We start from the raw sequence: 13,948 nt of genomic DNA, 5'->3' as shown, positions 1-13,948 counted from the left end.
CAGATGTGGGTCCATAAAAGCATTTTTTAAGAGATTGCCCACGGAGGAGTGCTCCCACAGCTCCATCACAGACTCAAAGGTCTGGCCCGATAGTACAGAGGGTAGAAGACCAATGAGACTAGAGATAGCTAGTTCATCACAGAGAGCTTCTAAGAATATAAAACAGCCCGAGGTTGAAGTAGCACCCCACGTATGCGATATGGCTCGAGAGGAGCCAGACCTGGTAGACATTGTCAGAGGTACATTTTCTAATTATAACACCTTTAAATATGTATTGATAGACCCTAATTATGTTCACCCCCTATATATGCATTGTACCTCCTATTGAAAGAGGATACTGATAGATGGGTTAGAAGATGACATACTTGTCACCAACCCTTTAGGTCACCAGGTGATTATAGATTATCAACCGAAAAGGATCGTGTTAAAGATAATGGATGGAAATAAGCAAGAGACTGTATATGAGATGAAAGAGGATGAGTACAGAACTGATTGAGGATAAGTGTAGGAAAAACTTGATCTATTGGGATATACTATGGTAACTATATAATTTTCTCAATGTTAGTGCTGTAAGCTGCAGATTACAGTACCAACTTGGGACAATTTTGTAGAGCTACGTATTTCTGATAGTAAATCGAGATAGGGATAAGATTATAGAGCTAGATTTAGTAAGACAGACTAAGGATTAGCAGAGATCTACATAGCTGAGATAGTATGGTTAGATGGAGTGTCGATATCGCTCATAACTAACTAAGACTTGAGAATTTCTTCGACAGAAGTTATAGGGATCATTGGGCATTCAACTGCACTTGAGTACGGCTTTTCATCTTCAGAAGAATGGACAGTCTAAAAGGGTGATATAGGTAACCCTTAAAACTTATTAAAACTGTTATAGATGTTAAAGACATGATAGTAATGATATGACATGAATTATATGATATGTATTGGAAAAATATGTTAAGAAGTTGTGTCATCGATTTTGAAGGGAATTGGGAGAATTATCTTTCTTTGGTAGAATTCACTTACAACAACAGCTACCAAGCCAGCATAAAAAAATGGCTATATTTGAAACATTGTATGGGAGAAGATGCAGGACTCCCTTAGGTTGGACAGAAATGGGGGAAGAGAAAGTAGTGGGCCCAGAGTTAGTGAGACAGACTGAAGAAAAAGTGAAACTCATCAGAGACAATTTGAAAGCCACCTCAGATAAACAGAAGTCATATGCCGACCTGAGGAGAAAGGATATAGAGTATGAGATTGGCGATAAGGTGTTTCTTAAGGTATCACCTTAGAAGAAGGTGCTAAGATTTGGTAAGAAGGGTAAGTTAAGCCCTAGGTTTATTGGTCCATACGATGTCATTGAATGTGTGGGTCCAGTAGTCTACAGGCTAGCTTTACCCATTGAACTGAATAGGATTCACAATATATTCCATGTGTCGATACTCAGGAGATACAGATTAGATCCTTCACATGTCATTTCAGCAGAGGAGATAATTGTACAACCTAATTTGACATATGAAGAAGAACCAGTTAGAATCTTGGCACGGGAAGTGAAAGAACCCAGAAACAAGAGAATCACATTAGTGAAAGTCTTGTGGAAACACCACAACACGGAAGAAGCTACATGGGAGAGCGAGGAGACGATGAGGCAACAGTTCCCTTAGCTCTTCACATCAGGTAAATTTTGAGGATGAAATTTCTATTTAGAGGTGAAGAATTGTAATGCCCTCACTGTAGGTAGTCCGTACATTTTACTGTTCTAGCGATTAATTTCTGTTCGGACAATCAGAATATCTGAAACTACACTTAAACTATAGTGAAGAGACCTAAATCAATGAAATAAATATAAAGAAAAATTTAATAAATATAGGAAATAATTTTGGTACCTAATTTTAACGTTTATTTAGGTAAAAATGACATTAAATATGTCAAAGAAAATTTAGAGAAAATAAAATAAAATTTAGAAAATTTATTAATTGATACAAAAATAATAAAAATAACCCGATATGCACCCCGAAGGGCATTTTGGTCATTTCACCACCCAGAGGTGAATTTTGACCTAAATGTCAAATTAAAAATTAAGAGAATAAAGTAATTAACATAAATTAAAAATTTATGAAATGAATTGGAAAATGAGAAAAGAAAAGAAGAAGAAATGAAAAGAAAAGAAAAGAAAAAAAAAAGGCTTATGAAATTAAAAAAAAAAAATTAAGTACACACAAATGTATATATATAAATACCCATAAGAGACAAAACCTCACTAACCATCTTCTTCTTCCTCTTCCTCTTCTCTCTCTCTCCTTGCCGTCTCCCTTGGTCTCTTCCTCCCCACCATTGTTATCAACCTTAAAGCTTGATTTCCTTTTTATTTATCCATCAAAAGCCATAGCTCTCTTCACAAATAATCCTCCCCACTCCATAAGGGAGCTTTAGATACCCATTTGAAGAAAAGAAATTGAAGTTTGCAAGTTGGGTCACAAGGTAAGCGCAAAAAATACCACTCCATCTCTTCTTTAAACCATGTAAGAATGATGAAATGAGTGAGTATTCCATGAAAATGAAAACAAATAAAAAGGAATTAAAGAACCCTAATTTCGGCAGCCATGAATCTTGTGAGGTTTGATGTTTTTAAATGATGAAAAATGATTCCATAAGGATGTTTGAATAGTTGATATGATAAGAAATGTAAAAGAGTTAAGTTTGTGCAAATTGGGTGATTGGAATTAGGGTTTATGAATATGATGTGGGGATTTTATGTAAATGCTTAAAATTGACTTAGTTGAGTTGAGATTGTTGCTTATAGAAGTGCTATGTATGCCAATTGAAGTAAGGAAGATGGAGGAAATTGAAATTGGGAGTGCTTGTTTTCTACAGGTTTTGGGACTCAATGAGTCCAGCATGAGTTTTGAACCATAACTGAAAATATGTGACTCCAATTGGTATGAGGCCTAAAATATGAAACTAAACCCAAAATAGCCCATTTTCCATGAAGAAACCATGCCCAAATTCTGTCCAAAACTTGACCTAAATACTGCCCAAATTCGGATTACCCTGCACCAAACCCAGAAAATGACCAAATGAACAGTACATGTTCATTTGGTCATAACTCCCTCTACACTGGTCCAAATGACTTGAATTTGATACCAATGGAAACCTTAGATATAGGGCTACGATTTTCATGAAGACCATTGAACCCCGAAATGCCAAAAGCCAAACCAAATTGCTGGCCGGCTATATTGGGCCATAAAACTGCCCAGAATCAGGTTACTCAGAAATTGCTGGACCTAACCTCACCGGACCAGTTTTGGCAAAATGACCATAACTTGGTCTACAAGAACTCAAATGTAATGAAACCAGTGGAAAAATGTCCAGAAGACACAGACCTACAAAATTAGTGTTTTGACCAAAACCTAGAAAACAAGAGAATTAGGTCAAACAATTAGAATAAGTCACTGCATCAAAACTTGCAATCTGACCAAACTTCACTTGACCCCAGAACAGTCTTTTAGTCATAACTCCCACTAGAAAAATCCAATTAAGATAAGCCATACCTTTCCAGAAACCTGAGAAATAGGGCTACAACTTTGTTTTAAGAACCTTCCTCAAATTATAAATTTAAGAATCTCAAAAAGTGACCTGCAATCACTTTCCTAAACTGAGCCCCTATTGGCACAGGGTACATAAACCCAGGTCAGTTAATTGGCCATAAATAATTCCACAAAACTTGAAAAATTGTGATACAAGTATCTCAATGATCATAAGACATAGGGCAACAATTTTTATGAAGATCACCATGCCTAAAAGTGACTGCAACCTATTCCATTAATTAGGTAAATTTTAAGTCCAAAAGCTACCTAGTTAAGGAACCAGAATTTGGGAATGAGTCAGTTATGGTTATCTAACCATAACTTGAGTTCTAAAAATCAAATTGACATGATTCAAAAGGGAAAATAAAGATAAGACATAGAGGAATAACTTTTATGAAGGAAGTGTAGCCAAACAGTGGCTACAAACTGATCATATGGATAGGCAAAAGTAAGACACAAAAACTAAAATTAAAGAAAGGTCTATGAGATAAATTATCTTATGGTAGGAATTTAACCCTAATAAGCCATTAAACACTAAACCACATGAAAGGGTATGTGGGACCTATTTTCCCACTATAAAGTGATACGTACATTTCAAAGAAATAAGTAATAATGTGCAATTGCTCAATGTGATATGTAAAGTCAAAACAGTGAAACTAAACCTAAAGAAAGGTTCTTGAATTAAATTGTTTTCAGTAAGGACTTATCCCTAATAAGTCACTACAAGCTAAATTACATGAAATAGGTATATGGGACCTACTTTCCTACTATAAGGTGACATGAAATTAGTTGATACATAAAATGTAAATTTACCTAAATGATTTGCTAAACACATAAGTCATAGGAAAATACACTTGGAAACTATGTTTCCATCATATATGAAATAACAATACTATAAATATGCATAGTACATGACATAAAATAATGAGAGTGATAAATACATAAGTTATACGAATAAGTGCTTGGGACCTATGTTCCCATTATTATAACATGGAAATGGTATAAAGCATAGGTAGTACATGAACTGAAATAAAAATGTGTTATGAACCCTTAATAGTACATAGCATGAAATAATAAAACTATAAGTACTTAATAGTACTAATTTGCCCAAAGAATGCCTAGGCTTATATGTATATAGTTGGATCAATTGGTATACCAATTAGGGACCACAGATAGCAGTACTGCTTGCAGAGCAAATCATGAACTGACAATATATATATGATATGATTGTTCTACAGGCTATATGCCTACCCACTGGCCATTGTGCCTAACCTTATTTATGGCTTTACAAGCCTAACAACTGGCCTCGTGCCTGACAGCTGGCCTCGTGCCCGACAAATGTATACAAGGTAGACATATGGCTGTCAAACCTATATACTCCCGTGTACCCAGCATTATAGTTTGTTATAGGTTACTTGGGCACAAATATACAGATATGACGTGACATACACCGATATGACATAAAATACACTGATACAATTCCGAAGACTCTAATATGAGTTTAAAAAGCCAGAGAATGAAATTAATACCCAGAAAAGTTATAAATGACTTAGACTGTATAAGAAATGAACAGAAAAGATACTGTTAAATTTAACTGTTCCCAAAGTGTAGAAAATTTATAAATATCTTAGAATTGATGATAAATTCACTGATAGAGTTTAAGGAGACTGAAAATGAAATATATGCATAGATAAGATCCTGATAAATATATTGATTCCAAAGTATTATAAAATATGCCATTGACCTAGAATTATGGAATTACACATATTATCGTCATTTTAAATTATTTAGTTATTCTGCTTTAAGATTATGCACCACTAAGCAAATTGCTTAGCGCGTTGAATTTTCCATCACGTAGGTACCGGTGATCAGCAGCCACCACAGCAGCAGTCGCCACAGTAGTATTCTGACCGCAGTTGACCAGATCTGCATACAGTCCAGAGTTACCTCACCAGTCTTTTGTATTTTAGTAGGGCCCATGTATAGACTAGTATTTTGGTTCGTTGTGTATAATCATGATGTAATTACTAGTTTGTGATGTAAATAAAAAATATTTTGGATTGTAAATAAAGTAATGAATTTCTGCATATGAATTTCTAGATGAATGAATGAACTTGAAATTGTATGAGCAAAAATGACATGATATGACATGCAGAGATATGAAATTGTTGTTAACAGGAAACTAGTGAAACCCGCCAGATGCCAATTAAACAGAGGACGCTCTACCCGGGTATCCACAGAAATAAATTATTATAAAAAAAAAACTTCAACATATGAAATACCTATTTTTAAATGATATTAAAAATTTACAATGAACATGATAAGACAAGATAGGGTACTCTGGCACCGAATGTGGCACTTCTCGCTCGGCTAAACTGTAGACGGGTGAGGAGCGTCACAAAAACTATCCAATTAAGTCAAATATTAATTTTTAATTAATTTAGTTCCATGAACTTGTTTAGTTTGAATTTGAAAACCATGAAGGTAGTAATTAGGTACACCTTAGAGTGAATCGCAAATTGATTTAATGCTCAATTTGTTCCTGTAGTTATTAATATGTTTAATTTAATTTATTTTTAATTTTGATCCCAATTTATCCATAAATTTTAATTTAGATTTAATTTGGTTAGTGAGAATTATGAAAGTGTGAGAGCATTGACTGATGTATATTAAGATTAACATTTGATTTCATTGCAAGAAATTAAAAATTGGGATGCTAAAATTATTGATTATTTTAGAAGGATTTTAATTGGTAATTCTGAGTAGGAAAAACTTAGACTTCAGAAATTTTTTAATGTAAACAAAAAATAACTTTTTCCAATAATAGAAGTGATAAACAATATAAAAATTATATAAAAGTTCACTTAAGTTTTGATAATCAAAAGTTATTGCAACAATTTCTTTACCATTAAAGTGTTTAATCGATTTTAAATATATGAAAAAAGTGGAGAATTATATACTTTAAGAATCAAACTTTTAGTCTTTCATTAGGAATATTGAACAATTTTGTACTGTAATATATTAAGCAAAATACTGCACTATAAAAATTCATTCATTGAAAGACCATTAGATAAATTTAATTTTGTCTCCATTTAAAACGTTCATTGATTAGACTACAACCATTTCAGATTTCAATTTCCATAAATTGAGACTCTAGGAGTTTAGGATTATTGGTCAAATACCAATTTCATGTTTAGAATCATATTCTGCTAGAGAAATTCTAAATAGCGTTAGAAAAGGTAAGAAAAAAGAGAAAATGAGATGTCACAATGCAAAAATTTAAATAAGAGTTGATATATTGATTGGGAGGAGAGCTGTTTGGAAATCTACTATACAAAGGTAAATCATCCAAACACCCCTTCGGTTTCTCCCATTTAAATGCAATCCTTGTAGCTCTCTTAAATCCATTGAAATGATCTTCATTTTCATCAAGAAATACAACCTTTTTGGCAGTCCAGTCACTGTATGCATAAATAAAGCAGCATGCACCTCAACATCCCATAAAAGAATCCAAAATGGTAATGCCAACTGCCTATTATGGTTTTTGCCATTTCCAAGACCCAAAATATATATTAATTCATCCAATCAAAATATAGAAAAATGGAAAAAAAAAAGCTCAAAAAACAAACCAAAAAACAAAAAAGACGAAAAAATTTAAGATATAAAAAGAAAACAAATTTGAGATTAAATTTATTAATAAAGTGTCGTTTCCTATTTTATATTAAATTTAGATATTATTGTTGCTTATCTATCTTTTCAACTTACCAATAAAATATTCTCATTTCCTATTATGTATTATTTCTAACTTTTAAAATATATTTTTTATTATTGATTCACATTATACATAAAGTAATTTATAATATAATTTAAAAAAATAGAGAAAAATAATATAACTAAGAAAAAAATTTCACATAATTTGAAGAAAAAAAAGTGTAAAGCCCAAATAAAATAAAGAAAATAAAATAAGAAATAGGAGTTATCAAATAATAAATAAATCAATTTAAATTAAAAATTCATTTATTTCTTTTAATTAAAAATTATCAAATAAGAGTGAGAAAATTGCTTTATTTGTTACTTTTTTATGAAAATTGAAAAATATATTTAAAACTCATAGAAATTGTCAAGTGAAAAAGAGAAAAATACTCTTACCCTTTGCTTTGATATAGTTATATAGATGTGGGTCAGCTAGCCACAAATGTGCGGGAGAGTTATATATAATAATAATAATAATAATAATAATAATAATAATAATAATAGTAGTAGTAGGACTAAAAGTACCTTTAAATATTAGTTATTTATAAATAAAATAAAAAAATATGACAATTCATTTAAATTATACCTTACCTTTATTGATTATCGTTAAATAATTTATTAAAATAGAAATTATTCTCATAAAGAAAAATGTTAATAATAAACTCTTAATAATATGCATTATTTTCTCATTATTTTACATATAAGTATTTTTTTAATATTAATAAATATCTATTTATTCACGAGAAAATAATTTTTAAAATAATCCTTAAAAAACAATTTTTAGAAAGACTAAATCAAAATTCAAATGTTTAAATAATTATTACAAAATTAGCAATTATGGGTTAATTTTAAAATTACAATATTCATATTAATATATGCAAATTGAGAACTTTAGAAAAAAAATTAAATCAATAAAAATTTAAATATTTAAATAAATATTATTGATTTAGTTTGTTGAAAGTGCCTTTGATGTGGTGTGCTTTCTCCCAAATCATATGATCGGTGGCAACAACTTCTTGTTTTAAGCTAGTAAAATACAACAACAGATCTTCTAGACTTTCTGGCTTCAGACGTTTCTAATCCTCAGACAAGCAAATAGTGGCACTAACCATTCGAGCGAAATCCTTATTGTTTTTCACTATTCGGTTGTCTTGAATGGATTACGCTAGGATTTATGAACCGAGAGGTTGGAATGGTCCCACCAAGCATGGGGCTAGAAGAAGTTGAGGGGGCTACATTCTTGTTGGTATAGTGAGTTGGCTCGAGAGGCAAACCCAAGACAGGAGGAATGATGGGAGCACCAAGAGAAGGTGGTTCTTTACTTTGTCTTTTCTTGGCTGGTGGAGCCCATCCAATCTCAGCTAGCCTCTTCTTTTTATACTCCTCTTCTTTTTCTACTCCTTGATAAGATGAGTAGTCTTTTATTTTTAATTACTGGCCGTACCTACACAAAGAAAGTAGTTAGTAAGTATTGCAGTTTAAGAGGCAAGGAGCTAAGGGAATATCTCGAGAAGGACTGAAGTTAGCTACTTCCATGGGTGCATTCATTTTGGCCACATAGGTACTAAACCACTAGTTTAGCTTGGCCTTCACAATGTTGGCGATCTTTCTTTCCCTACTCTTTAAGTTCAAACACTGATATGTCTTTAGTGAGATGGAGATTGGGCGTTCTTTTTATTTTGTCAGCTTGGTAATTCCAATTCTGAGCGATCCCTTCCCAACTAGTTCATTCTCTACTTCGGAGAATGAAGAATCTCCTTTTCTAGTTCTTTAGGGAAGAAGGTAGATTGGCTAATAGTTGGCAGTTTGGCTGAGCATGAGAAAAAATAGAACTTGTCATTCTTTTTGGCTTCTTTGTTCTTCCTTATACCCAGACAGACAGTAAAGGCTAGAAAATACTTTTTCTGTTATTGTCAGATGTTTAGCTCGACACATTGTTCAGAAACCAACTAGTAATCTCCAAAAGTTTGGATGAAGCTTGGTGATCTATAGTAGTAGTATTATATTACTTAGATGTAAAATAGATCTAAAGGAAACCATAACCATGCGTTTTGTTATTCTTCATAGATGATTATATGGTCTCCTCCCTCAAAGTGATGATAAGCTTAGATGTGGTCTTCACAGGCTTCTGCTCTTAGATGTGGTCTTCACAGGCTTCTGCTTCATATTAGTACTCGAGAATGTGTTATTTTGACATAAAAGAGGGGAGTTCGATCAAATTCACTTTAGAGGCAATCTTGTCTATGCTAAAAAGTTCGGCCGCAATCTTCGACTTTGTCTGTCTCTTTGGAGGTGGCACATAGGTTAAGTGGTATCACCCCCGCAATTGGTACTCGCTGCCTCACTACCATCAATGGCATCTTCCATTTCCACTTCTGTCAATTAAGAGGGGCTGTCAGCCATTTTCACCATTAGGGAATCATTAGAACTATTTTATCTGTTTGTTGTTTCTTGGGTTTCTTGGTTATCTCTCTCACTCATTTTTGAAAAGGAAATGAAGAAAAGAAATAAAGATGAAGGAGAAGGAAGTGGCAGTCACCTGATTATTGTTGGTTAGAGGTTCGCTGGAAAAGCACACCATAGAAGAGAAAGGTACAGAGTATCAGTTTAAACAAGATGGGCAAATGGTAGTCATTTTCGTAAGGATGGTTATATAGGCAATTTTTTGGTCTCAAAGTTTGAATCGACTGCCAAAAACTTACGTCAAGAATCGAAAAGGGGTAGTTGTCTTTTTAGATTTTCAAAAGACAATTGTCAGGCACTATTAATGGCGACCCGATTCCATATGCGATGCCACTTAATAATCTTTCAAATCTAAAGATTCAGACTATAAGGAGGGGGGGGGGGGGGGGGGGGGTTGTGGTGGGGTGGGTGCTGGTGGTGGGTGTTACTATGCCCTAAAAATCCAAGATAACTCTAAAGGAACTTCATATCGGATCCAGACTTTCATAGTCGAAGGCAAGAATGTTTGAATAAGACAAAAATGTTTGGATAAGGCAAGAATGTTCGGATAAGACAAAGATGTTTGGAAAAGACAAGGGTGTTTGAAAAAAAAAAAAAGGATGTTTGCGTAGAAAGTATCCGAATAGAATGCAAGATGTTCAAAAAAGATGAGGACTGTTCGGATGGGATAAAGAATGATAAGGCAAAGTCAGGGTGCTGAGATGAAACAAATCATCTTGAAAGTAGGGCACACACTATTAGGAGATGCTATATTTCTGCCAAAAATATAGGTACATGATAGATGTCATTTTTGTGATATGCAAAAGAAATCAGTTGGGTATGAACTAGCAAAATCTTGATTGTGATGGGAAAGGTATCATTTCCCAATCCTATAAATAATGGCGCATAACACCTGCCAATGTACGCAATTCCCTTCTTTTATTATTTTTCAATATTTGCTTTTCCCTTAGCATTTATTGACTTGACCATCAGAGTGGCCCTACTTAGGTCACTAACCTCACCTTTCTCATTTATGTAGGTAATTCTATGACCATCCACTAACCCAAGAATCTCAAGCAACATCAATTAGATAATTATATAATTTAAGAAATTAATATATTCATATTTAATTTTTTATAAATATATAAAAATTGTGAACTTAACACACTAGTTATACATATAATTAATTAACACGTCGCAGGTTGTTTTTTTTTTTTTTTTGTCAGTAACACGTCGCAAGTTGTTAAAATAACCTTTATAAAATCTAAACATAAAATATCCATATTAATAAAAAAAAATTACTTTTAAATGATTATAATGTATTGATTTTTTTTAAAAAAATAATTAAAGGAGAAGATTGTTATTTTTTATTTTATTATTTTATCTAAAGGTGGATATAAGATGTAAAATAAGCTACTAATATGGGGAGCTATTTTAAATTAGATTCAAATATTTTTTTATTTATAAAAAAAATTTACTTGAGAAATTTTTTAGTCTCTTTATGAATTGTTTATTAAATTAATTGTGGCCCTAATAAATTAAGTTGTAAAAATAAGTACTCTCCAAGATATGGTGGCCATATAGCCAAAACCATTTTAAGTCCAGCCCTCCAATACATAGACTTTATTCAGTAATAGCTTTTAAAGTAATGTTTAGTATTTTCATTATAGTCAAAATACTGCCCTCTTATCTATACTATTAATGACATAGTATTTATAGTCGTGTTTAAAAGTTGAAAGAGTGGTTCTTTAAAAGCTACCCCTCATAGTTTTTAGAGGTTAAGGAAGAATTTTGATCAGAGTTAGTAAGTTGATACCACTATTTTTATATTCAACCACTAATCCAATAGCTATTTTTACAGAACACTTTTACTTTATATCACTATAAAAACAGGTAACTACTAATAACTAATAACTAGTAAAAATAAATGGCAATTATTAAAATAATTAATAGTTACTAAAACAGTCAATATTACCGAACAAGGCGATAGAGAGAGGATGAGACAGCTGACCCACACAAGTAAAATAGGTGCGGCTCAATACAATTGTAATGGTAATTTTATTATGTGAGGCTAAGTCCAATCTTTTCTCTTTTAGAATGAAAGCCTGATCCCTTATTTGTTTTATAATTAAATTATTACTCTCTCAGTACATTGCATGCATATTTAATAATAAGCAAATGAAATAATTAATTATCAATATATTTAAATTTTTGAAAAAAAAAAAGTCTTCATTATTCATTTAAATATATTTTTTTAAGATTCCGATTATAAATTTTTATAACAACAATAACAAATTGTTAAAAGTATATAAACATTAGAAATCCTCTTGTGGAAAGCCACATATCTACCTTTTTTTTCATATGAATTTCACCCAACCCAACCACATGAAAAAAGAAATAACTAAATATTTATGAATATTATACCCATTTATCCAATTCTAATTATCTGACCCTTCTTTAGATACAACTATGACAATGCAATTCCTAGCAGCAGATGATCCTAGGGTTGGTTTTCATAGTGAATAGAATGTAAAAAAAAAAAAAAAAAAAAAAAAAAAATGAAGAAAGTCATAATATATATATATGAAAGTTTTCGCTAAATAGAAAAAGAAATAATACATTTATTCTATAAAATAACTAATATCTATATTAAGGTCATATGATTATTCCTAACAAATGCACAATTAGCATGAGTCAACAAGTCACATTTCTTTAATTCCGAGATAGTCAGTGGATTAAATTAAAAAAAATGTAATTAAAATAAAATTTGGCTTATGTTTAATTGTTTTAATTTTTTTAATGAGAAAATTAATAAATTATTTTTATTTTTTAAATGGCCTTATAAACTATATTGAGAACTTCTAAATCATAGACCATTACTTTTTTTTTTCCTTTTCCGTAGAAAAGCCAAATATTATTATCAATAAAGAAATTCAAAGCATTTTTTTTTTTAATCTTTTTGGATTAGAAAGGTGAAGTTTTCTTCTTAACACTTGTGGGTTTAAATAAATTACGCGTATTATATTTTAAAGTTGTTGTATTATAAAGAATAAAATGATCTTAACAATACTATTAAAGCAAAAATTAAGGAATTACATTAAATTTTAATTTCTATAATGCAAAATCCTTTTTTAATTGGTTAGATTCATGATTTCCTTTTTCTTTTACAAAATTTTAGCTAAAAATAAAATTCAATTTGAAAAGAATTTAATTTTACTTACGAAAATTTTGTGAAATAAGATCTAAAAGTGTTTTATCAAGCATTCATAAATACATAACTCAACTGTAATGTTGTCAATTGGTGAATTAATTTTTAGTTTTGACTAAAATCTTTTCAAAATTAAGTGATTTGGATAATTAATTTAAAATTAAAACATTTAGATAAAATTGTAAATTGATATTCATATTTAGATTTTTTTTTTTTAAATCCAATTGCCCTTAAAATTATACTTAAAAAAGATGCTTTCTATTGTTCTCTATGCCTATCTTGTGTTCTGTTCCACTATTTGTTCTACTATCTATTCTATGGACTAACCTCTTTATCCTCACTCGTCTATGATGTGGGAACCCATGCTCATTTAACACCACACCTGGGCGCTGGCATGGTGCGTCACTTTTGATGAACGCTCTACACCCTTGCATATTTATCACCACACCCAGGCTCTGATGTAGTGCATCGTAAGTAGATAACGCCCCAACGTTTATATTGTAAGAATCTATATCACGAGGTGTGATGAAATTTTTACTACCCAACCCTCCTCCTTTATTCGAGTTTGGGACTAGCTAAGCACAAACTACGTAGGCGGAGTTATTTTTTGAAAAATTAATTTTATTAAATTTAAATAAAATTTTGTTTTGTTTAAATTTAATATAGGTAATTTTTAAATGGACCTAATTAAGTTTGATTGGGCCCCATTGGCCCAAGAAAGCCTAGTTAGAAATTTTAAATAGAACCCATGTAATTTAGTTTATGAAAATTAAAGTAAAAAAAGATCCTTTTCTCTCTCCCTCTCCCATACAAACTCTCTCTTCCACTTGGCCCTACTCTCTTCCTCACTCCCTATTGGTTTTGCCTCCTCTCCCTCTTTCATATTGGTTGAAACACCTCACCCATATCCCAGTCTCATCCGAATTCCCCAATCCCAGTTGTTTAAGTTATATGAACC

This window comes from Hevea brasiliensis, chromosome 8, assembly GCF_030052815.1.
Source record: "Hevea brasiliensis isolate MT/VB/25A 57/8 chromosome 8, ASM3005281v1, whole genome shotgun sequence".
Classification (NCBI taxonomy): Eukaryota; Viridiplantae; Streptophyta; class Magnoliopsida; order Malpighiales; family Euphorbiaceae; genus Hevea; species Hevea brasiliensis.
The sequence above is the reverse complement of the archived record's forward strand: the minus strand, read 5'-3'. Positions refer to the sequence as shown.